Source organism: Oncorhynchus gorbuscha, linkage group LG25, assembly GCF_021184085.1.
Source record: "Oncorhynchus gorbuscha isolate QuinsamMale2020 ecotype Even-year linkage group LG25, OgorEven_v1.0, whole genome shotgun sequence".
In the NCBI taxonomy this organism is placed as follows: Eukaryota; Metazoa; Chordata; class Actinopteri; order Salmoniformes; family Salmonidae; genus Oncorhynchus; species Oncorhynchus gorbuscha.
The window spans coordinates 35844636-35857150 of NC_060197.1; positions in this window are offsets into that span (position 1 = coordinate 35844636).

The following is a 12515-nucleotide window of genomic DNA, read 5'->3' on the forward strand; positions in this document are numbered from 1 at the left end:
CCCGGTGGACTCTCTTGTGGAATTCTGTTTTTTGTTCTTGTTTATTTGTTTTTTGAGTATCTTTTGAGGCTTTTTGTGCTTTACCTTCCACCTTGTGGATTTACCTTTTTTTATTGGAGGATTACCTTTGTTCTTGTGGAATTCCTTTTGAGGTTGTGGAGTTACATGTTTTCCTGAAGAACTTAACTTTTTACTTCATTAAATACCGTCTCAAGTACTGCTGTGTCTGCCTCATCTTCTGGATTCTGCCGACTATTCGTGCTCAGTTGGTTAAGTGACTGTTTCTCACTCCGGAGACCTGGGTTCGTAACCGGGTCCTGACACCTATTTGGTAAAACACCAAGTCCATATTAAGGCAAGAGCAGCTCAAATAAGCAAAGAGAAACGACAGTCCATCATTACTTTAAGACATGAAGGTCAGTCAATCCGGAAAATGTCAATAACTTTGAAAGTTTCTTTAAGTGCAGTCGCAAAAACCATCAAGCTCTATGATGAACCTGGCTCTTATGAGGACCACCACAGGAAAGGATGAGTTCTGAGGGTTAACAGACACATCTCGACATCAACTGTTCATGGGAGACTGCGTGAATCAGGCCTTCATGGTAGAATTGTGTAAGAGCGTTGGGCCAGTAACCGAAAGGTTTCTGGATCGAATCATTGAGCTGACAAGGTAGAAATCAGTAATTCTGCCCATGAGCAAGACAGTTAACCCACTGTTCCCCGGGCATGATCGATGTGGATGTCGATTATGGCTGCCCCCCGCACCTCTCTGATTCAGAGGGGTTGGGGTTAAATGCGGAAAACACATTTCAGTTGAATGCATTCAGTTGTGCAACTGACTAGCTATCCCCCTTTCCCTAAAGGACACCAATAATAAGAAGAGACTTGCTTGGGCCAAGAAACATGAGCAGTGCAAATCTTTCCTTTGGTCTGATGAGTCCAAATTTCAGATTTTTGGTTCCAACCGGCGTGTCTTTGTGAGACTCAGAGTAGGTGAAAGGATGATCTCCGATTGTGTGGCTCCTACCGTGAAGCATGGAGGAGGTGTGATGGTGTGGGGGTGCTTTGCTAGTGACACTGTGATATATTTCGAATTCAAGGCTCCCTTAACCAGCATGGCTACCACAGCATTCTGCAGCGATACGCCATCCCATCTGGTTTGCCCTTAGTTGGACTATAATTTGTTTTTCAAAAGGACAATGACCCAACACACCTTCAGGCTGTGTAAGGGCTATTTGAGTGCTGGATCAGATGACCTTGCCTCCACAATTCACCCGACCTCAACCCAATTGAGATGGTTTGGGATGAGTTGGATGGCAGAGTGAAGGAAAAGCAGCCAACAATGCTCATCAAAACTATGAAATAACACATATGGAATAATTTAGTCACCAAAAAAAGTGTCAATCAAAACAACATATATTTTATATCTGTGATTCTTTAAAGTAGCCACCCTTTGCCCCGATGACAGCTTTGCACACTTTTGGCATTGTCTCAACCAGTTTCACCTGGAATGCTTTTCCAACATTCTTGAAGCAGTTCCCACATAGGCTGTCTTCAAATATATATGTTTAAATAACACCGTTATTCTACAATGTAGAAAATAGTACAAAATAAAGGAAAAACCCTTGAATGAGTATATGTGTCAAACCTTTGACTGGTACTGTCTGTGTGTGTGTGTGTGACAATTGACACACCATCACATGGGATAGCTGGTATGTTAAAGTTCACATGCAGGTGAGATATTGGTATGTGCTGCAGGTCTGTAGTGGATGGGTTCTGGCTGAATGGCCATCCTTCAGGAATTACTTTTGTAATGTCACCCCTCAGGAAGTTGAGTATGTGAAATTTGTAGCTGTGGAATTCAAGGAATAGGGTGATTTCTGACTTGCAAAACATGGATTTGTTAGCATTGGTATGCATTTATAGTCTGTTAATTGCCAAGTGCACTCAAATGTTGGGACTCCGGGCAGGTGAGTACAATATTCTAACCTGCGCTATTCGCAGAAACATGTACACACCTGTGGAGGCTGCTGTGTGGAGGTCGACTCACAATAATGGCTGGAACGAATCGAATGGAATGGTATCAAACACATGGAACCATGTTGGAACCATAAAACCATGATACCATTCCACTGATTCCATTCCTGACATTACAATGAGCCCGTTAATCAGGAAGTCTATTGTCTGTCACATATACTTGGGCTAAATAACCTGGACTCCATTTCCCATCATCCTGTGCAGGCAACAGACTTCCTGCTCCAGGTATTGGCTGCAGCGGTTGTCTCCTGGGCGCAACCACACCATACCCCTCCTCCTGGGCATCAGGGCCCAGTGGTTTCCATGGCAACGGGGGTCGAAGCCGCCTCAGTCTACTTTACGCCATGTGCGTTAACGCCGCGTTGGTCGAGCAGTCGGTCTCACTATACCCGTGAGACAAAGCACCACACAGAGGGTCCTGAAACTGGACTATCAGAGACCTCCATCAACACAGCCAAAGGTGAGACAAAGCACCACACAGAGGGTCCTGAAACTGGACTATCAGAGATCTCCATCAACACAGCCAAAGGTGAGACAAAGCACCACACAGAGGGTCCTGAAACTGGACTATCAGAGACCTCCATCAACACAGCCAAAGGTGAGACAAAGCACCACACAGAGGGTCCTGAAACTGGACTATCAGAGATCTCCATCAACACAGCCAAAGGTGAGACAAAGCACCACACAGAGGGTCCTGAAACTGGACTATCAGAGACCTCCATCAACACAGCCAAAGGTGAGACAAAGCACCACACAAAATAAAAAGTATTGTGACAAAAGGTATCCCACACACTTTTCCCCCAAAAATGAACATTTTATTTTAGTTTACATTGTCCGCATACATGCAAATGTTTTGAACATTGACCATTCTTCTACTTGATTCGTAACATTTAGTTCCAACCCATCCCTACAGCTGCCTTGCTGGCTCTGAATATGTGCATTGCGGGTGGTATACCAGGGCAGCAGCTGCATATGGGTGGAGCCTCAGGGGTGACCTGGGGGTTAGGGATGGAATTAGAGTGGGAGGAGAAGATGAACTCCCCCACTCTGAGCTGTCCTGCTTAAGACAATCTTATCTACAAATAATACAATTACTCCTAAAGTGATATATCATAAAAGAAGAAATCCATGTCATGTCCTTCTCATCTTCTTATTCCAGTTATCAAGCTGAAGTTCTCTCCCTCAGTGAATGCCACACTGTTCCATAAGCACCTAGAAAGACAAAAGGTTGACTCACAGTTCTTCCAGTGCTTGAAAGATTATTTTCAAACTATTTTCAATACGCAAAATAGACAAAGTGGAAGGTAAAATACAAGTAATTTACAGTATGTACCTTCTGTGATGACTGAGACCATGCAGAGGGGGATAGACAGGGTGTATCGAGCCCACAGCGTGGCAAAGGAATCAAATCAAACTTTATTTGTCACATGCGCCTAATACAACAAGTGTAGGTAGACCTTACCGTGAAATGCTTACTTACGAGCCCTAAACCAACAATGCAGTTCAAAAATAGTGAAGAAAATATTTACCAAATAAATACCAAATAAACTAAAGTAAAAAATAATAAAAAGTAACACAATAAAATAACAATAACGAGACTATATACAGGGGGTACCGGTACCAAATCAGTGTGCAGGGGTACAGGTTAGTTGAGGTAATCTGTACATGTAGGTAGGGGTGAAGTGACTATGCATAGATAATAAACAGTGAGTAGCAGCAGTGTACAAACCAAATGGAGGGGGGCGTGTCAATGTAAATAGTCCGGTGGCCATTTGAATGCATGCCTATCTAACACAGGAGTGCATGGGGGGGGCATCTGCAAATGTCAGACACAACCAAACTTAACCTTTTAAGCACCCCCTAGGGTGGTAGACATTTTTGTTTCAGCCCAGCACTTACACACCTTATTTTACTAATCTAGAGCTAGGAGAATAGTTGAATCAGGTGTTAATGCTGGGCTAGGACAGAAATGTGCAACCCTTACTTTTATACAATATGTCTTAGTTCCGATTACATAACTTATCTAGAACGTTCCACAGGTAAAACTGGTTTCCTCTGGAACTCCTCGTGACTGATTATCACCATGAACAGTAGGATGTTTCTCTCCATAACCTGGACAAGGAAACTACTGAGACTACTTTTGAGTTCTTTGATTTTGGCATGAACTATTACCACAGGAGTCAGTGGGGACATACTGAGCTTTCCGATCTGACAAAGAGCATCACTTATCTCCATTTGTTGCTCGCACAATCACATACAGTCACATACAGACCAATCAGACATGAATTGCTCTATCCTAACCTGTCCAATTTTATCAGATTGGTGAACTGAACATCTTCAATTATTGGATGAAGGTTACACTTTGTAGTATTTGAACAGAGCCCAAAATGCAAAGAGACAGAACACAATATTAGGCTTGGGAGAGGCACACACTTGAACAAACCGTGGCAGAAGGCGTCCCTTCTCGATCTCATCAGCGATATGAAAGAGCGCCAGCATGGACAGCATCTGGCATAGACTCATCACAACCTCTACAGCATTGAACGTGTCAGCTCAACCTGGTCTCAGAGCATTTTGTGTTATTCTGTATGTAAAACCGAGAAACTCCATTTAAATCAAATCAAATGTATTTATATAGCCCTTCGTACATCAGCTGATATCTCAAAGTGCTGTACAGAAACTCAGCCTAAAACCCCAAACAGCAAGCAATGCAGGTGTAGAAGCACGGTGGCTAGGAAAAACTCCCTAGAAAGGCCAAAACCTAGGAAGAAACCTAGAGAGGAACCAGGCTATGTGGGGTGGCCAGTCCTCTTCTGGCTGTGCCGGGTGGAGATTATAACAGAACATGGCCAAGATGTTCAAATGTTCATAAATGACCAGCATGGTCAAATAATAATAAGGCAGAACAGTTGAAACTGGAGCAGAAGCAGTCAGGTGGACTGGGGACAGCAAGGAGTCATCATATCAGGTAGTCCTGGGGCACGGTCCTAGGGCTCAGGTCCTCCGAGAGAGAGAAAAAAGAGAGAATTAGAGAGAGCATATGTGGGGTGGCCAGTCCTCTTCTGGCTGTGCCGGGTGGAGATTATAACAGAACATGGCCAAGATGTTCAAATGTTCATAAATGACCAGCATGGTCGAATAATAGTAAGGCAGAACAGTTTAAACTGGAGCAGCAGCATGGCCAGGTGGCCTGGGGACAGCAAGGAGTCATCATGTCAGGTAGTCCTGGGACATGGTCCTAGGGCTCAGGTCAGTTGAAACTGGAGCAGCAGCATGGCCAGGTGGACTGGGGACAGCAAGGAGTCATCATGTCAGGTAGTCCTGGGGCACGGTCCTAGGGCTCAGGTCCTCCGAGAGAGAGAAAGAAAGAGATAAGGAGAGAATTAGAGAACGCACACTTTGATTCACACAGGACACCGAATAGGACAGGAGAAGTACTGCAGATATAACAAACTGACCCTAGCCCCCCGACACATAAACTACTGCAGCATAAATACTGGAGGCTGAGACAGGAGGGGTCAGGAGACACTGTGGCCCCATCCGAGGACACCCCCGGACAGGGCCAAACAGGAAGGATATAACCCCACCCACTTTGCCAGAGCACAGCCCCCACACCACTAGAGGGATATCTTCAACCACCAACTTTTAGTATGATATGTTATGTTTCATATGGTATGTATTAATCTGTGGATGTCCATCACCCATTTTGTTTGATACGTTACCAATTACAATTCACGCACCGTACTTTAAAAAAGTCTCCATCAAAATCCATCAGTTTAAGATAGAGATATCTGTCTTTTTGCATTGGATGCGTCTCAATCCACTGTATCCGCTGTGTCACACTTTTGATTGGGCTACAAATGAATGGAGAAGGGGAGACTCTCACAAATATGATGGTGTTCTCTGTTTTGCTCTACGACCCCCACAAGTGTCACGAGACTCGCCTGAAGGTAACTGGTTTAAGATGAATGGAGGTAGTTTAGTGCCTACCCCAAAAAAGGGGTTAAATATGTGTAAAATATATATATATATATCTTCCCATCAATTTTAACCATCTTCCCTGTCCCTGCTGAAGAAAAGCAGGCCCAAACCATGATGCTGCCACCACCATGTTTGACAGTGGGGATGGTGTGTTCAGGGTGATGAGCTGTGTTGCTTTTACGCCAAACATAACGTTTTGCATTGTTGCCAAAAAGTTCAATTTTGGTTTCATCTGACCAGAGCACCTTCTTCCACATGTTTGGTGTGTCTCCCAGGTGGCTTGTGGCAAAATTTAAACAACACTTTTTATGGATATCTTTAAGAAATGGCTTTCTTCTTGCCACTCTTCCATAAAGGCCAGATTTGTGCAATATACGACTGATTGTTGTCCTATGGACAGAGTCTCCCACCTCAGCTGTAGATCTCTGCAGTTCATCCAGCGTGATCTTGGCTGCATCTCTGATCAGTCTTCTCCTTGTATGAGCTGAAAGTTTAGAGGGACGGCCAGGTCTTGGTAGATTTTCAGTGGTCTGATACTCCTTCCATTTCAATATTATCGCTTGCACAGTGCTCCTTGGGATGTTTAAAGCTTGGGAAATCTTTTTATATCCAAATCCGGCTTGAAACTTCTTCACAACAGTATCTCGGACCTGCCTGGTGTGTTCCTTGTTCTTCATGATGCTCTCTGCGCTTTTAACGGACCTCTGAGACTATCACAGTGCAGGTGCATTTATACGGAGACTTGATTACACACAGGTGGATTGTATTTATCATCATTAGTCATTTAGGTCAACATTGGATCATTCAGAGATCCTCACTGAACTTCTGGAGAGAGTTTGCTGCACTGAAAGTAAAGGGGCTGAATAATTTTGCACGCCCAATTTTTCAGTTTTTGATTTGTTAAAAAAGTTTGAAATATCCAATAAATGTCGTTCCACTTCATGATTGTGTCCCACTTGTTGTTGATTCTTCACAAAAAAAATACAGTTTTATATCTTTATGTTTGAAGCCTGAAATGTGGCAAAAGGTTGCAAAGTTCAAGGGGGCCGAATACTTTTTTTTTTGTACCAGTCAAAAGCTTGTACACACCTGCTCATTCAAGGATTTTTTGTTGTTGTACTATTTTCTACATTGTAGAGCTACGAAATCAAACTACAAAATAACACATATGCAATCATGTAGTAACCAAAAAGGTTATATTTTAGATTCTTCAAAGTAGCCAACCTTTGCCTTGATGACAGCTTCGCACACTCTTGGCATTCTCTCAACCAGCTTCATGAGGTAGTCACCTGGAATGCATTTCAGTTAACAGGTGTTCCTTGTTAAAGGTTAATTTGTGGAATTTCTTTCCTTCTTAATGCATTTGATCCAATCAGTTGTCTTGTGACAAGGTATGGGTGGTATACAGAAGATAGCCCTATTTGGTAAAAGACCAAGTCCATATTATGGGAAGAATAGCTCATATATGCAAAGTGAAACAACAATCCATCATTACTTTACTCTAAAGAATGAATACAAACTATACAAAATGTAACATACTGTACTAAGTGGAGCGTCTCCGATTTACATACAGAATAATACGAAATTATCTGAGACCAGGTTGCAACTCTGTATGGATAAACATAGGTCAATGTGTCAATTCAGTGTGTTCAGTCAGTGGTGTTATTGCATGCAGAGACCAGTTGGCTACATTGATGTTAGAAGTTTGTAAGTCGCTCTGGATAAGAGCGTCTGCTAAATGACTTAAATGTAAATGTAAATGTAAGTGAGAAGACACCATATGGCCATTGGATTCTCCGATTTACATATAGAATAATACGAAATTCTCTGAGACCAGGTTGCAACTCTGTATGGATAAACATAGGTCAATGTGTCAATTCAGTGTGTTCAGTCAGTGGTGTTATTGCATGCAATGGAAGAGTGAGCAGACCCATGAATGGGCTAGATAGAAATGGGTGTGTCGATGTATGGGGATGCAATAGCTTATGGAACTTTGCACTCCAGTTATGCATATTTTTGCTGGTGTCGGCCAGGGGTTTCAGTAGCAGATTTCTGACTGTCTGTCAGATGTGGAGTTAATGCCCTCTAGTGGTTGATTTTGTACATGAGGTATTCAAATACAGGTCTTGGGGTTTTAAACCTTTTAAACCTTACCCTACAATCTGGTTTTCAATCTTATCCTGGAATGAATCCATGTGAATAACATGTTGTGCCTCCCCCGCCGTGGGTGTAACAGAAGCCATGCAGCGTGACATGCCAAGGGGTCTGGCCTATAGCTGCAGCCTGCCACTCTGGTACCTCAGGATCGGGGTGAGAACAGCACCCACAGAGTCCAATCAGTGGTGGGGTAGGGGTGGTATTGGTGGGGGTTAAGCGTGTGTTAGAACAGAAACACTGGAGGGAGCGACCCTGGATGCCTTGCATGGCGTAGAGTATTGATGACAGCTCACTATATCTTGCGTTGCATTTTTGAAAGATACATGCACTTTATTACTGCATAAAAGGGGCATCGGGCAATTTGTATTCTTCGGATCACACTGTCTCATCGACGAGGCTTTAGATTCCCATCATACAAGAAGGTCAAAGTGACACCGGAGAAGTACTCAAGTCCATTCCAAGTTTGCAGTTTTTAGATGCCGGTGTCTCTGTCTGTCCTTGCTCTACCACAGTGCGGTATGAAGAAATGGCTTGTTGAAGTGGGACGTTAGGACGCTCTCCACACGATTCCAAACAAAACGACTTCATGTCAATATGACTGCCTAACATGTGATTGATTACTGGTTATGCTATACTTTATCTTACACTTGACTATTTATTTACCTGATGTTCAATTTGAAAATGTAGTAAGATAGATATTACATTATAAGTATGTAGTCATTACTATTTGATTTGTTTGTGATTCATTAAAATAAGAACTATTTAGCACCATTTGATAGCAGGTATATGTTAAAAACTGTCTTGAAGTCCTCAGACTAAATCAAATCAAATCAAATGTTATTTGTCACACGAATCCAGCAGGTGAAATGCTTACTTACGAGCCCTTAACCAACAGTGCAGTTTAAAGAAAATACACCCCAAAAAAGTAAGAGACAATAATAACAAATAATTAAAGAGCAGCAGTAAATAACAATAGAAGGGCTATATACAGGGCTACCGGTACAGAGTTAATGTCAATGTACGTGGGCACCGGTGTCGAGGTAATTGAGGTAATATGTACATGTAAATACAGTTATTAAAGTGACTATGCATAGATAATAACAGAGAGTAGCAGCAGCATTCTGGGGGGGGGTGTTCAGGAGTCTTATGGCTTGACAGTAGAAGCTATTTAGGAGCCTCTTGGACCTAGACTTGGAGCTCCGGTACCGCTTGCCATGCGGTAGTAGGGAGAACAGTCTATGACTAGGGTGGCTGGATTTATTGACATTTTTTAGGGCCTTCCTCTGACACCGCCTGGTATAGAGGTCCTGGATGGCATGAAGCTTGGCCCTGGTGATGTACTGGGCCACACGCACTACCCTCTGTAGTGCCCTCTGTAGTGACAGTATAATGGTATTTTAGTAACTGTCAGTTTAGTTCATGATCTTAGAGACAGTATAAGGTCACCCAATCATCATATTCTTAGTAGAAAATAACCCTCCTCAAAACGGATTGATAGATGGACCAGGGTCTCATTACGACCACAGGCTCCAGCCCTTAATATAGTTCTCTGTAGACAACCACAGGAGCCTGTTTGCTAACGGACAGCTCTTCAGAGAGCAACAGACCTGGTGCCCCAAGGAGGCCTGGAGAAATACAAGCCAATGAGGTCAGTGTTGTCAGGGCAGGCGACTAAAGAGAGGCACAGTGTCCACTCAGATCTCCCAGCCAACCAAACCACTACCAATGTTTTCCATTGCCTCCCAACTTAACCCTAGACTTAGAGGTATGTGTACTTTGTGAGATGGGATCGATCCATGGTAATTCAGGAAATTCATTGAAATTCCAATTCAAGAATGGAGAAATCCCATGTCAAAAATGCTGATTGAAGTAACTATCAATCACCATTCAAGTCCAAAGGTTATTCTTATCACCCACACAACATAGGGTCCAGTAGCAGGTTCCATACCCCCATGCCAGGGGCCATATCAGATAACCTTTACACCTAGTATCTACCCTTTCTTTGGGAATCCCCTGTCCAGCTCCAGCCCTAACCCCATTGGCTGACTGGCTGATAAATACATAGTGACAGATGGTGAAACGGTCAGACTCCCACTGCCCCATTCACCAGGCCTCCTATGGAGCCTTGCAGGCTGCCTTTATTAGCTACTAAGAAGATCTCTTGCCTTCAGATAGCTGCTAGATTTTACTGGGCATTTCACAAGACATCTTAGCTCTTGTACTGACCAATAGCAGAGCATAACCAGAGTACAGGTCCTAAAAAGGGTCGAAGACTCCAGCCACCCTAGTCATAGACTGTTCTCTCTGCTACTGCACGGCAAGCGGTACCAGAGCACCAAGTCTAGGTCCAAAGAGGCTTCTAACCCCAAGCCATAAGACTCCTGAATATCTAGTCAAATGGCTACCCAGACTATTGGCATTGCCCCCCCCCCTTTTACATCGCTGCCACTCTCTGTTGTTATCATCTATGCATAGTCACTTTAATAACTCTACCCACATGTACATATTACCTCAAATAACCGGTGCCCCCGCACACTGACTCTGTACCGGTACCCCCCTGTATATAGTCTCGCTACTGTTATTTTACTGCTGCTCTTTAATTACTTTACTTTAATTTCTTATTCTTATCCGTATATTTAAAAAAAAAACCTTTTTCATTTTTTTTGTTTATTTCTATATAAAAAAATATATTTTTAAAGTATTTTATGTAACTGCATTGCTGGTTAGGGGCTCGTAAGTAAGCATTTCACTGTATAAGGTTGTATTCGGGGCATGTGACTAAGAAAATTTGAATTGATGTGCTTTAACTAAATCCATTGGGGTGAATACAGTACTGTGCTGAATACCTTGAGGAAGTAATTGCTATAATAATCACCTTGGAAATGTCTATAGTGACGTTGTACACAGTGAATACGCATTGTACAGTGAATATACAGTGTTTGCATGTGGTGGACATATACATTATGGGTTTTGTGTAAAAGAAAAGTTGCAAAGTAATAGATCGTACCAAATCACTGATCCAGTGGTCTGCAGTGTGTATATTGGTGAGGGATTGGGCATGTGCAGCCAGGTCACCCGTGATACAAGTCAATATTAGAAGGCCATCCATGTCTGAGTATGTTTGGAGATGACGTGGAAATCGGCCACTAGGACAGCAGTGAGCTCTATTACCTTCAAGTAGGTTTTGGTAAGCATCTGACTCTGATTCCAAAGGTTGCAAGTTCAAATGTAGCGATTAAAAGTTGTTTTTTAGATTTTTGTTTTAAGCCTATCCCAAACCTTAACCCTTACCTTAGTCATTCGGAGTAAATGCCTAACCTTAAGATTTCTGAGTTAATGCCTAAACTTAACCCTAACCTTAAAAATTCTGAGTTCCTGCCTTAACTTAACCTTAAACACTTTGAAATTTGACATTTGCAACAGCTTTGAAATTTGACATTTGAGAAACATGGACAAATGTCTAATTCTGACGTGAGACTGTGAGAGCTAGTTGGTGTGTGAGTGTGTGTATTCTTGTCATCCACCCGCAGAGGACTTGGAACCATTTATGATTAATGGCCGACATGATTTTACACCTGCTGTTTTGATACGGGCTCCAAAAGTAACTGTATCTACTCCTCAAGACTTGCACAGACCAGACCAATCTAAAATAGCCCTCTAAATTTACCCTGTTTCAGTGGGAGAAGGAAGGTTTAGCCTTGGTCACAGCATGGAATGGTGTTTTTAAATGCAAGGGGTCATCATAGATAGACAGTGAGGTCTTGGTACTAGACAAACAGACAAACAAGTAACAGTTATACAGAAAGACAGATAGGCAGACAGACAGAAATATACAGATGGATGAAACCATTTGGATGATGCAACGGGGGCCCGGAGTTATTCGGATGCAAGTGGCCCTGACATAACTGAGGCTCAGCCCACTTTTTTTTTATCTTTCCTGGGGGTCAGGTACCTCTCTGGTTACCTAGGCTGTGCTTAGACAGGCAGCCCAATTCTGATGATTTTCCATTAATTGGTCTTTTGACCAATCACAACAATTTTTTTTCACAACTGATCTGATTGGTCAAAAGACCAATTAGTGATAAAAATATCAGAATTGGGCTGCCTGTGTCCACACAACCATAGATAACCTTTCTACATGACACTGTTGGCAGGCATTGCCCTGCGCAGCCATGTGGATTTTACAACATGGGCCTCCTTGTTGGACGCCTATCCTGACTCCTCAATGGAAACTTTGCTCTGATTGCTCATTGGCCTATTCAATTGATAGATTATTTTCCTTTCCTTCTTCCCTTAAGGTTATCACTGATCAAACAGAATTGGAAAAATAAGTGCATGTT